This window comes from Amphiprion ocellaris, chromosome 19, assembly GCF_022539595.1.
Source record: "Amphiprion ocellaris isolate individual 3 ecotype Okinawa chromosome 19, ASM2253959v1, whole genome shotgun sequence".
Lineage (NCBI taxonomy): Eukaryota > Metazoa > Chordata > Actinopteri > Pomacentridae > Amphiprion > Amphiprion ocellaris.
In genome coordinates, this window is record NC_072784.1 from 16,549,337 (window position 1) to 16,561,569 (window position 12,233).

The following is a 12,233-nucleotide window of genomic DNA, read 5'->3' on the forward strand; positions in this document are numbered from 1 at the left end:
TAACAGCTGAAGAGCCAAATATTTTGGCATTGTTGTGTTATGCTCTGTGTGCTTAGTTTGATTTAATTAATTTTTGCTGAATCTGGTTGACACAAAGTTTACTTCAGCATTTCCACTGACAAATTAAATATTAGAAAGTTCCAACCGAAGCAATAAGCCTGATATCTCTTCACATATCTGAAATATATACTAGCACACTTCAATCAGGAGACACTCCTGTGGGAAAAAGGCTTGAAGATCAGTTATATGATTTACTTGATATGTGCACATGGTTTTGAAGAAATGTGTCTTTGGTCCCACTGTGACACCATCTTTTTCAGGGGATAGTCCTGCACATTGTTTAACTTGCAAAAACACATATAATAGTGCAATGTTTCGGTGCTTTACCATCATCAGGCAAACATTTTGTTACAAAGAGCATACTCAACATACCGTAGGGATGTATGAAATACCAAAACATTCCACCAAATGACTATTTTCAATCATGTAGGAGGCATAAAAGAACAAAAAAGTATTTTCATACCATGAGTAAAGTGCCAGAATGTAAACGCTTAAAGCCGCTGCTTTCTCAATAACACCGAGACTTAAAGGTTGCATATGTGCTGTAGATGAACCTACAATTACAATGAAGAAATACCACAAAAACACACAATTCTAGTAACACAGACAATTTTTGGCACAGTTTGATTGGTTTAAATGACGATAGAACACCGTTAGTAAGCTGATGTGATGTGTTAGGGTTATGAGCATGAGAACTAAGCTTTATGACTTTATTTCTTTAGCTGACACCGTCTTACATTTGCTAGTGCACATTATAAATGTATCCTTTTTTCATTTCTGCCTTGTCTGTGCCTAGAGGAGTTGAATCCTTTAGGAATATATCTGTGAACTTTATGCAAAATGCAGAAAGCAAAGCTAAATCAAATCAGTTTTTAGTGTGGTCACTCTACCTTTAAAGCTGCTCCTGGTCTCCTCAGCACACTTTTTACATACATTTTTTAAAGATACTTGGCAGGTACATTTGAGAGCTTGCCAGACTTTATTTGTGGATTTAGTCAGTGTGTCCTGTCTCTTCATATATAATCCCAGACTAACTCTGTGATGTTGAGATCAGGACTCTCAATTCCTTAGTTGCTGTCGAATAGAAAAATAAAAAAGATACTCTATCTTTTCCTATCACTTAACACTGGAAGATGTCATAAGGTCATTGGATAGTATTATATACTTGGCCCCTGTGTTCTTACCTTTTGTTTTCATGTATGCTACATAACTATGGACAACCCAGTAAAAAATGTTGTCTCATTACGAAGTTGGAATCGAAATGAGAAAGGGAATTGTCATGGTCTTTATTTTGTGGTTGTTGTTTAGTTTCTACTTCACTTTTGAAACGATCACTTTCCTCTCTGTGTTTTCCCTCCTCTTTGTTTGTCTACATCGCCCTCACTGGCATCACCGGTGTCTCATCTCATCAATCAGCCCCTCTCTGTAAATATAGTCTTGTCTCTTCCTGGTTTAGTTGCCGTTTTGTGTGTTCACCTCGTAGTGTTCTTGCTTATTTTTCTGCATCATCCCCAGTGAATCTGCTTCTTTATTCTTTCATTACCCTTTTTGGATTAAGTTAGATCCCATCTGCTTTTGTTGCTGTCTTGCCTCCCAGCCAGCGTTGTTACCCACCCTATCTGTACATTTAATTAAAGATACTTTTGTTAGTTTAACCTACCTCTCTACCACGCAGGTCTGCATTTGGGTGCTTCTTCAAACTAATCACAATAGGAATATACAACATGACTGTAGCGTACTAAGGAGCAGAACATTCCAGAGCAACACACAAAGATCCAAAGACCCTCTCCCAAAGCTGTAAATTTGGTAAGACAGCATTTCAGGAGACAGCTAACCCCAAATTCACCTCCAAATGGAGCATCTGCTGATTGGATGTTTACGAATAAAGGACCACTCACGGCTCTAATGGAGACAACAGGATGCCTCCTACCTCCACTAGAATCTGATAAGGGTCATAAAGTGTCAACTGTGAGGAAAACCACACCTCTGCAGGATTGACTTTCTGACCTTCTGATCTCCCAACCTAACACACAGAACTTTCTACACAGGAGTGGATAGAACAGTTTAAATCAGAACATTAAAGAAATGCACCATCATTGGAGTGACGATCTGGACTCAGTCTCTGATATCAGGTTGATCAGGACCAGTATGGAAGAAGAACACATGGAATCTGAGGTGTTTGTGGAAGATGCACACATGATACACAAACATCCCCTCCTCTCTCTTTCTGTTACAGACCAGAGAGACTTTTTACTCTAAGAATATCTTCTCCCTATGTCTTCTTTTTCTTATTATTAGTGAATGTATATGCTTTTATGTTTAACCATGTTATAAGTTTACCTTCATGTAGCCTAAAGTCTACAATGTGTAAGTTTATTCTTAATGTTTACAGATTTTATTATTATCTCAGGAACTATATGAGATAAACATATTGTGTTTGGTGTCATTTTAATCATTTATTCAGTGTTATTTCAGATCACCATAAATGTTGAACAATTGGAATTCTGCATTTAAGAAATGAACTAAGAGTAAGTTATAAAGGTATTTGGCCTCTGACCTCTCCTGGACAGTGAAGCTTAACACCACCCCTTGGGAGGAACACATCCATGATTGGTTAGATGCTGATTTGCATTTGGCTCCAAAACGTTCTATATAGAGGAAATGCAACTTAGTTTTTTAGTTTTGGTTTAGTTTTTAGTTTAGTCTTGGTTTAGTTTTAGTTCTGTTTTTGGGCTTTTTGAGTGCTTTATGAAGAATGTAACTTAGGCTTTTAGAAAATGTCTTGTAACTGGGCTTGTAACAACAGATCTTAGAGAAACTGACTCTTAGAAGAATGCAACTGGATTTAAGAATTATTGAAGAACTACAACAGCACGGATATTTTCTTGATAACTATGAGCTCTGACTCTTTTTTTTACTTCGGCCCACTTTTGCAATGTAAACTTGCCAAAGTTCCTTCTTGTCTCTGTGTTCCTGATCCAACTCATCCAGCAGATCATCACAGCTCCACATCCTGCAGCAGCCTCCCTCTCTCTCACTACTGCAAAGGCTACGCAAGAATGATGATGATGAAGATGGGCTAATTCACAAATTATAATTTGTTTTCCAATTCCAAATTCTAAATTCATCAGGTTTTCTACCAACTGCTTCCAGTGACGATCACTGTTCATTGGTTTATTTATCTGCATTTATTCATTCATTTATTCACGGTCTGTTGTTGTCATGTCATTGTGTTTATTGTTTGTTTGTAGTATTAGTTAATAAATGCTCGTGTATAATTATCATCGGTTCTACCATGTATTTCCTTATTTTGGGAACTGGAGGTCAATGAAATGAGAGCTGATGACTTTCAGAATGAGACTGATCAACTTCATTTTAGTCAAAGTCTCTTTGAGACTTAGCTTAAATTCATAATTTCAACAGGGAAGCTGAGGATGGTTCCCCTAAATTAACGAGTGCAATTTTAATCATGAAGTGTAGTTTCTACCATTTCTACACACTCCGCTACATGACATATTCACAAATTATGGCAAAAGATGGAAAGTGCAACATGACGATCTGCATTCCTTGTTCCATTCCATTGTGGGACTGGATTATCTCCTCTCTTTTCATAAAGGATGGATCAGAATATCAAATGCTCGAGATAAGAAAAGGAGCACCTTCCCCAAGCATTTAGAAAATTTGATCAGCTCTTATCATGGTTGCCACTTGGATACTTCCAGGTCATTTCACTCAGGAAGGAGTAACAAAGACTATTTGACTGCAATCGTTGGTTTTCTTGCAACCTAAGATAGTTTATTATGACTGTGGTTGGATGTTTGGGCTTCTTATTCTGCTGCGGAAGGATTTTGAGGAGAATTTGAATGGATAAAGTACCTACAACACATAATGTATAACATCTGTTGCATGCCTTTCTAAGTTTTTCCTCAACTAAATTGACAACGCAAGGATGGGAGATGATTTTTATTATTATTATTTTTTTTTAATGCCGTATAGATTGTAAAACCTTTTGAGGCAAAGTTGTGATTTGTAAGTTGTTGTATGTAGCAACTCTCAATAATTATATCCTGAGAGTAAATTAATCTGAGGTTAATTGAGCAGGGTGATAGAAGGCTTCCTGCAATGACCAGGGCGATTCCTAATCAAAACTCCCCATCACTGCTGCAACCTCTCCTGAGGACTTGTCACACTGTACATCTCCAACGCAATAATCACATGACATTTAAAACTGAGCCGCTGCCACCAGCATGACTAACACCACACACACACACACACACAGCGAGACCCTGTAATTAATTACGGTAACACATCGTCCAGCAGGAAGGCGTGACTTTTAAGGTTGACTGTTTCGGTTACATTGCCATGCTGTGCCGTGGACTCTTCACATTCTCAGACCTTTCTGTTAGCGGGGCCCTCTCACATAGTGTCAAAAGATTATCCAGCCGAGGCACATTAAAATGAACAAAGTGCTCAGCAACTCCCATTAGCTGAAGAATTTCTTTGAATCCGTGACCCTCTGGGAAGCCTGTCTGAAGGAGAAATAGCTCTCCTAATTAAGTGAAAGGATTGTACGGCGAGTCAAGACTAGTGAAGCAAGTGGACATAAACTTTGACTAAAAAATAAAAGATTTTGCTGGAGAAGCACTTTCTTTTTATGAAACCCCAGGGCAGAGCAGAACAGGAGAGTTGCGTTGTGTAACGTCCACTGACTAAATGACAAAATGTGCAGCACCGGAGTGTACGTCTGACAGCCGCGGGGGAATGCTGAGGCGGCCACTGCAACGCCTGCAGCTGATTAACTTCAACTGAGGACTCATTAACATTCCTGCCGGATCATCACATGCACAGTTGTTGATGAAAATCAGTACTGACAAGTCTATAATTATGGGACACTTCTGAATTGGTCCGGATGACCGGCTCCTTTCAGGATGAGGGCACAACGAGAAAACCTTCAACTTCAGAGAGATGAGGACAAAAATGACATTTGCAGACTTGGGCCTGTTTCCATTGATTGCTTTGTCAACACGTAATCTCGGCGTGGCATCACAAAGGGGAAGGTCGTCCAAGTTGGATGGCTCAGGGGAGAATCTGAATAATGCAGACAGTCCAAGTGAAATGTAGTGACGGCTATCGAGCAAGAAAACCTAGCCTTCCCCTTCCCTCCTCCTCCTCCATCTTTGTGGTCCTGCTCCAGTGCCCTTGTTGTCGCCTCTTTTCCCTCTGCGCTTCCACCTGTCCCACTTTCACAATGGGCAAGATTTACCACTGTGCAGACGAGGAGAGCACACTTTCACCGAGATGAAGGCTATTTATTTTCCTCCTTCAGCGTGTGGCAGATTGAGAGCTTGATATACAGGTTATCACTGGTGTATCTAGGTTTCCTCCGCTGAGGATCACACTCGCAGCTACATACTGTACTCTAGCCCAGTTCTATCTGGGGGTTGCACTGCCTGGTGCTGATCATTGCAGTGCATGTGTGTGCTTGGGACTGCAGATGTGAAGCTAGGAAAGGAGAAGCATGGCAGAGAACAAAAAAAAAAACAACTCAGCCACAGTGATTAGAGGCAGCATCAGAAGCGCTCGGCGTTCGTGTTAAGTGGGAAGGAGATATTGTTCATTTGGAGCTCCGTGATGAACAGATGTCCATGCGCAGCTTCTCTGGCATGAGCCGCTGGAGTCGACAGATGCCCTGGACCTTGTTCCACCTTGGACATCATGATGAACACCACCTGTGTGAATTTCACTGCTAATTGAACATCTACAGCACCACTAATGGCCTCCGCTGCTGCTGTTATCTACCTCCTCGTGTCCCCTGATATTGGATAGGTGCAGACCAGCACACTAATCCGACCATGAAACCGCTCCAGGACAAGATGTTGCTCATGTTTTAGCAATCTGATGGCAAAATGCCTTGATACTATTTATAGGCAAACATCATTAGCTTTATGACTTTTTAACTGTAGTGTAGCTCAGCATTTTAGAGCAGGGATTCCCAAACTGGGACTTTGAGGAACAACCCGAGGGGTGTATTGGTGGGGGAAAAAATGTCCATGTTCTTCTTGTAAAATACTGTTAAGACTGTTAAGTAAAGCAGCATTTGAGGGACCATGGCATGCTGTGCAACATGACAAATGATAAAATGTTCCAAATCACCGATCTGTTGTTGCTTGTTAGAGAAAAATCATCATCAAGGTTAAATGAAACCAACACTGCCTCTTGATAGTAGACGGGACATTCAGTCCAGCTCCTCCTCAATCTTTAACAAAGTCCTTCCACTTCTGATTAAAGTCATTCCTAGTACAGTCACCAGTCAAGAAGATGTCTTGGTCTTTTCTGTAGCAGATAAGTTTTGATTAACCTTCTGAGTTCTTGCGCACCCTTTTCATTTCACTGCTGCTTCACATCTCTTCTATAGAAAATAATCTGTGAAGTCTGGGCTATTTAAATATACAATATGTGCTGCTGTGCAACTATGTAGGTGTGTTTGATTTCTTCAAACCAGGCAGAGCCGTCAGCTAACAAAACAGTTTGACGTCCTCTTCAAGCCAAATTCCTAACGTATGTTTGCATTTTTATGTAGTCCATCTCCATGATGTAGTCTTACTCTTGTTATCAGTCAGAGGGTGTCATGTGCTGTACAGATTCTCAAGTCTGCGATTCTGGGATAAGTAAATGTAATATTGAAGTTGGGAATTGATCGGTCTTATTCAGATGCATGTGCTATTGATACAACAGGCGTTTGATCTGATTTAGCCATAAACATTTGATGTTTTTCCAATTTTAGATCAGAAACACTATGGATACACTATCGCAATATTCTGTTCTATTATTCTATTGACTGCATGGACACAAATTCTGGCTTGCACATGGACATCCCCAAAGGGCTCCATGAGCACATTCATGAACTTGGCCAGATGGTGAAATTTAAATCACTCTAACCTTAGTGGACCCTTGCGGAGGTTCTGATGTGTTCCACCTCCAGCCATCAAACCTCCCAACATGGACTGGCTGTTAATTATTAAGTTGCTGAAAGATGCAACTTATACATGATTTCTTTCCTTGTTGGATTTATTTGGATGTGACGTCCGTCCAGATTAGTCATCTCCATGTTTCCAACGGTGATGAGGAATGTAGCAGTTTAGAGACAGGGTTGATCATATTAGGAGTATGAATGTCTGAAGTATGATCCTCAAATCGTGATGGGAACACAGGGATTTTTAGCTGATAGGTATTGGCATAAACCTATACCTGATTCTTTCTTTACAACTGTTGTCATGTAGACTTGTGAGGAAAGGCCACATGCATGGAAATCGGGGATTCTACTAGGATGCACATCTAATTTATCTTGGCTTAATTTTACACTTGTAAACTTCTCCTCAGAGAAGACTTTGTCATGGTGCTCCCTCATGAGCTAAATTCTCACTGTACTCTTTGCTTGTCAAGTGTCCATTTTCTCTAGGTGCTACAGTATTAAACAGTAAGTACAACCAGTTTAAGCTTATCTAGAATACTTGAAATGCGTATTATCTGGGAAAATGGTATAGAGTATTGGCAGATACTAAATATTAAATGCCTGAGATTGGATCAGGAGCATCTCTAATTAGGAGCACAAACAGTATCCAGTGAGCTTTTGTTAAAATTTCCCTCAGTGCAGGATGCTGCTTCTTATTTCCTTGATAAGCAGTAGATTGTCTGACATTCTATTCAGCCGCAGAAGGCAAAAGTTTCTAATCTGCCTGATTAAAAAAGAGGCGTGCAGTTAAAGCCTCCTCCTGGCATTTAACATACAAAAAGCTCCCTGATGCTTCCTGTTATCACCACGTCTTTGGCAGACCAAAAACGCTGCCTTTCAGTTCCTTTGCAGTTAGTAAGAAAGAAGCCAAGACGCCACGGCTTGGTGTGATATATTGTGTTCCAGTCGGTGATCAGGTAGCTTTATGGAGGAACCAGGGAGGTTTGACAGAAGTGGTACCTTGGGGTGATCTTGTACTTCTGGCAGATCGGCGCTGAGGTGGCAGGGCAGAAATATGAACGTCGTCGTTGCTGGTTGTGCAGCATATCACATTAATAAACCACCTCAATGCATCATTCTCCGGCCCTGTGGCCTGGACCGCTGCCCAGAACAAAGAGATTGAAAGTCATTTGAATCAGGGGTGCAGAGCAGAACTTACATGAAATGAAAGCTGCCGACTGCACCGCCGGTGAATACCAATCAGCCAGAGAAGGCCGTCCAAGCAATTGGTTAAAAGAGATGGGAGACAGTGAGAGGCGACTTGTGCAGGTTTAGAAAAATCACAACAGATTGCAAATTTGTCCTCTGAGTTCTTTACTTAATGCTCATTTACCATCATTGTACAAAGTTAGTTTACAGCAGCTTCAGACTCTTAATTCAAGTGTAATGAAAATCAGGGACGTTTATGAGAGCAGAAATGAAATTTAAATATGAAGGTTTACATCATGAAGATGAAGAGACTTTAGAGCTGGATGAAAATAAAAACTAACCGACTTACAAAAACATCAAACTTTACATTGACTTTTAAATTTTTAGGTTGGTGGCACATATCAAAGTAACATCAACATGAATGCAGAACCTAAGGTTTCCCAGCAGAACATCACAATGTAACATGATGATCTGTGCTATTCACTTAACCTTTCAGTGGTTTTACTATTGTGTCAGATCAGTCTATGTTCAGAGTGAAATTTAATCCCAGTTTAAAGAAATTGACATTAATGTGAGGGTTCAGGGAGCATTTGATAGTTGAAAAGATGTTTAAAAAGTGGCTGTGGTCAAAAGTAGAAAGATTTTCAGAACAGGTTCAAAAGATGTTGTCTGAAGGTTAAGATTTAAGGCATGTTTTACCAGAATTTACAACTGTGGAAATGTTTTAATGCTAACTCGCATGAAAACTTATTAAACTAACCAGCTGAGGCAGAGGAGGATACACAGCCACAGGCTTAGAGGGTAAATCCCAACTTGTGTGGTCGCCATGGTCAGCGTGATGATGACATCACGCATGTTGTATCTGGGGGTGACCACCTTCCATGACGGGATATTGTAGCTTGAAGATTGGTGAACCAACTGCAGTAAAATTTAAGGGCATTGTGCTGAAAAGTAACGCAAGAAAAGTCTTTCTCCTGTGACATTTTCTGGCGAGGCTGAGAACATTTTGAAGAACCCATAGGCTTTAATTGGTAAGGCAGAACACACATTCTGCATTCAGAGTATTAGTCAAAGCTGTAACAACTAAATACTTGCAAGTCCTCATTACACTGATGCCTTTTACATCAATGTATACAACTACTCCCATTATGATGAAGCTTCTTGTTGGCGGCTACCAGCCTGTACAGTTCCATATTTATGACTTTTTAAGTGGAACTTTTAATGTGAGGGGATTTTATCTTTGTGTGGACCACTTTTTTACCCACTAGTGCAATAGAACTTTTAGGAAACTCCTTCAAATCAATATTACCTCAGTTTAAACCTACAACTAAACACATTAGAAAAACGATAAAATAAATTCAGGTTTCGAGACACATCAATGTTGTTACTGCATTTTAAATGGTTGAAAAGAGAGCGAAAAAGATCGATGTTGAAATCCTGGTCGAGGCTCGTTGGGTTATAAATGCAGAAGACTGTTTTGAAAGGCAAAGCACTGAATTTTAAGATGAGTGCATCGCCTGAGCATTTCATCTTGAAAGTTTAGAGCATCCTGGAAAACAGTATATTACAAAAATATGGCTTTAGGAAATGACTGGCACTAACAGAAGGTGTTATGGTGGTTATTTGGATTAAACACGCAAAATCACTGGTCCTTTAAAAGAGAGTGACGTTTGATTGTAACATAAGTCATTCCGGGGAATCAGGTGAGTTTTCTTGAGATGAAGATGATGGTATTTTTCACAAATTGGATATATCAGAACAGCAGCTGTGTTTATTGCAAAAAAAAAAAAAAATGTCACAAAAGACAAGGAAAGCCTGTCTCATGCTTTACTCTAATCACTTTAATAGTTTTAAATGATATTTTCACATGGGAAGTTTGGTCTTTCTTGGGCATTTTTTATGTATTCACTTCTATATTTAGCTAGTTTTATATCACAAATGTGGCACAAACCCTTAAAGGTTCAAGTGTGGCTCCACTTGCTGTAGTTTGAAACAAAAACACAATAAAGTTAATAAAGTAGAAGTTAAACTTTGCTAAGTGCACTTCTCACACTGTTTTTATCTTATCTCTCTCATCATTGACTTTCACAACAACACCAGAGAAGATGAAGTGCACTGATGCTGTGTTTTTAGACTCCACAAGTACACTGAAGAGTAAGTAACTAAATTCTGGGGAGCTAATTGCTCCACGAGGTCCAAGGAATAATGGCTGCTTCAACACACACCGCCTCGCCGCCTCTAATAGCCTCTTTTGACGTGCATTAGAAACAAGCATTAACTAATTACAGCAGAAGTACTGCACGCATGTGTATGTTTGGATGTAACACATTTCTGGATCATTTTCTGTGCGATTTATGCATTATTCACAACCGCGTCAGTTGCAATCGCAGTTTAACTTAACATTTTCCTCTTGAAGTTTGTCTTGACAGCAGCCACATATTTAATTTAGCAGGAGTCTCTGAGGAGCAGTTGAGGAAGAAGAAGAAAAAGGTGTTTGTTTACACATGCCGAGACCGAAACAGCTGTTTGTTGAGTGAAAGTGTCAGGAAACACTGACAACGTAATTCAACTAAGGAAGAAGCTAATTAAGCTAATGTAATTTCAATAGCTCAGTTGCTCCAGGTTCAGATGCTTCACAATAAATTCCCAACCCTGTTGAAGTAACGTTTAAAAACTCTAATAATCAAACTAAATTAGCTTTCTGGAGTAGCCATTCATCACTCAGTTAATTAGCAAACATTGCATCCGCTTTCACTTTGCAGAGAACGATTTATTATCAAAAGATTCAATTCCAGTGAAATTAACTCTCAAAAAGAGGCCAGCACTCTTCCAGACACTGAAGATAAATGTGCACGAAACAAGACAGAAATTTTACACTCCACTGCTCCAAAATAAAAATATATATATCTTTCAAGTTTTCTTTGTTTGGAAAATTTCAGCCCTGGGCTTCAGTGCAGGAGTTATGTCTCCAAAGAGAGGCACAAAACCATGTTCCAATGCAGTTAAAATGGTCTGTTGGCATCAGAGATATTTGCTATCCTTCAGCTGATTGCATCTCTGTGTTTTTCCTGGCCTCGCAGTGTGCTGCTGCTCCTGATGTTTCTCAGGTCGCCTGCTGTGCATCCAGAGCTCTGTAATTTGGGGATCCTCTTTCAGTGATACCAAAATCAAACAGCTTTTATTTCTTTATTTCTCTCTCCTCCTACCCCTTCTTCCATGCTGTTTCTTTGTTGCTTTCCAGAAAACTGACAAACGTATTACAGCTAATTGAATACGACCCGCTAACAGCTGTCTAAAATAATGAAGCCTCTTTTCCTCGCATTTTCTCCCCCAGGATGGCCTCTCTCTCCTGCACTTCGGTCCACATCAAAGTGCCTTATCAGTGTGGAATCTGGGGCTGAAGGAATTATTGATCACACTGAGAGCTCAGGCCTCCATATTTACTGCTTCGGCACCGAGGGAGAGAGTGTATTATGGAGCCTGAAGCCTTGCTTTCAGAGTCAGGAGACAATAGTTGTACACTGTAAGGGCTGCTTTTTTTGTTTAGTTATTTTAGATAATTTAAGCTTAACATCAGGGTGCATGAAAGGGACTCTAATAGTAATCCAAAAACTGTGAGCAGTAATGGAATATAGTTATGATATAATTGCTGGTAGATGTGTTTGATTTGCTGTGAATTAGATAAATGTGATATCAAACATGCTTTAAGATTGTCAAAATAATGCGTATGTTTGGGCTCTTAGTGCCAAATTGATTTTAAATTGTGTCTGAAGAATCACACATTATTATTTTTATTATTATAGTAGGTCTGTATTTCTGAATGACTGGAATTAAATATATCTCTGTTAAGTCAGCAAGGGAAGAAACTACATATTGGTGTTCCTGGTTCCTAGAGATTGATTTATAGGCTATTTTCCACAGATCCAGTATAGTCGAGGACTGCATTGGGTTTGGGACCCTAGAGAACCCAGCACAAGTCTTGCAGACTTGCGGTGGAAAAAGAAGCTCCTGG